The sequence below is a fragment of the Myotis davidii genome, unplaced genomic scaffold (genome assembly GCF_000327345.1).
Source record: "Myotis davidii unplaced genomic scaffold, ASM32734v1 scaffold362, whole genome shotgun sequence".
Classification (NCBI taxonomy): domain Eukaryota; kingdom Metazoa; phylum Chordata; class Mammalia; order Chiroptera; family Vespertilionidae; genus Myotis; species Myotis davidii.
In genome coordinates, this window is record NW_006297152.1 from 217,432 (window position 1) to 219,613 (window position 2,182).

At 50.5% G+C, this 2,182-nt stretch overlaps 1 protein-coding gene across 1 annotated transcript in view; it reads right to left on the reverse strand.

Annotated features, from left to right (window-relative positions):
- Nucleotides 1-2,182, reverse strand: part of BATF3 (basic leucine zipper transcription factor, ATF-like 3) — a 9,504-nt gene that overhangs the window by 5,142 nt on the left and 2,180 nt on the right. The gene's annotated exons all lie outside the window — the stretch shown is intronic.

Here is a 2,182-nt window from a genome sequence, read left to right on the forward strand (position 1 = left end):
GACAGGCCTCTGGCTTTGGCGATGGAGAACAGGGAGGGGAGGGAGGTGGCCGAGAGACTTAGATGAGCTGGGACTGGAGGAGGTGAGCGAGAGAGGTGGGCAGAGGAGAAAGGTGGGAATTTTAAACGCCTTGCTCTAAATATTCCCCTTCTGGGTATTCAAGAAAGGCAAATAAAGATCTTGAGTGACTCAGATGTTTAGCAGCGCTACCCAGAGCCTGGGATAGAGGCGTATGGGACAGGGACTTTACTCAAATCTCCGTAGGGAGTAGCGGGCAGCCACGGCTGTCAGGTGGCTGTTTCCTGCCCCAGGGCGTCGCCCAGTGAGCGGGCCCCTCCACGCACTGTGTCCCCTCTCACTTTCCCATCCTACCTGTGGCCTGGGAGCCCCAGGGGGCCTGAGGGGCTTTCTGCCATGGTTGAGGGCAGTATGCTAGGCGCCCCGCCTTCAACTCACCACATTTTTTTTTATCAGATGCCCTACCCCCAATAGGAAGATTTTTTCAATGTTTAAAATATAGTCAATTTTTACTATATTTACTTTTTTTCCCCACTACGTTGGCCATATAGAAAGAACATAGATCCCCAAAACTATGATGTGCTCCCTGGAAGGAGGCAAGGAATGAAGGAGGGATTATTCACGTGGCCCAGAGACGCCGCTCCTCCTCTTCTACTGAAGGATCAGATATTTCCATTTTCCTGAGCCCGCCACCGGCTCCCTCACACCCTCTTGTGACCAGGGACGTGGGTGCGGTTAGTGGCAGCTGAAGGCCTCCAGCTTTGGGGTCTGTATACGGATGGAGCCGCTGGCCTGGCCTCCTGGACACTGTGTTTCTCAACCAAACTGTCCTCACGGAGGGGATCTGCCAGGCGCACAGTCCTCATGCATTCCTCTAGCTCCACAGAGGAAGGGGAGAAGGGAGTGTCCTTCCATGGAGGGACCGGCTTTCAGATCAACCAGCACCATTTCTGGAAAGGACACCTGGCAGGATCAGTCCTGTCTGAGGACAGCAGAACAGGCTAAGAACCCGGCAGACGGGTCCTCCACCTGCGGTTCTAAGAGGGAGCATGTGGGGGAGTACGTGCGGCACCACCCCTCCTGGTACGTTTCCCAGGCACCTGGTTCATTTGGTCATTGAATCAAACAGTGACAGAAAGGGAAAGACCTGTCTTAACTCTGTAGTAAATTCGCCCTGCTGCTCTCTGTGATAGGATAACAGCCCCCAAAGGTGTTTACATACACTCTTGAGAACCTGTGATTACGTTACTTTAAGTGGCAACAGGAACTTTGCAGATGTGATTAAGTCAAGAACCTTAAAATGGGGAGATTAACCTGGATTATGCAGATGGACCCAATTAATCACAAGGGTCTTTTTTTAGTGAAAGGAGGAGTCAGGAATCAGAAAAGGATATGCGCCTACAGAAGAAGTGTCAGCGCAATGCAGCATAAGAGAGAGTCGACTGGCCAGCTGGCTTTGAAAATGGAAAGAGACAAGCCAAGGGACACAGAAGCTTCTAGAAGCTGGAAAAGGCAAGGAAACGGATTCTTATCCAGAGCCTCCAGAAGGAATGCTCTTCATGTTAGCCCTGTGAGATCCATTTCAGACACCTGACCTCCAAAACTGTAAGATAATAAATCTGTGTTGTTTTCAGCCACCACATTTGTTATATTTTGTTACAGCAGCCACAGGAAGCTAATACTCATTCCCCGGAAATTCCTGTGCTTCCCATGGCCAGGAACAAGACCTCACTCCTTCCTTTGAGGCCCAAATGACAGTGCTTTGCCCATGCAGTGCTTCATAAATGTTTGTGAGGTTAATCTGAATCTACTTGACCTTTCTCTATGAAAGATCTTGTTCAAGTCATTCACTCGCCTCTATACACGTAATCACTCGGGACTTAAAACTGCGTGTCCTCTTGTTTTTTATATTAATGTACCTGCCTTGGACTAGAAGCTTCTTGAGGGGAAAGACCCGAGCTGTCCACCTGGCACGTGTTCTAACACAGGACCATGCACTGTGAGCCCAGGTCCCCTCCAGGGGTTACTCGGTGACATGAAGCCAGAAGCAGGACAGCTTCAGGAGGAAGTGGGGAGGGAGAAAAGAGGCAGAGGGCACTGCAGTTCTTCTGAGGAAAGGTTATGGAACTAATAAAAGCTGGGAAGGACCTTCCCTGACCCCAGT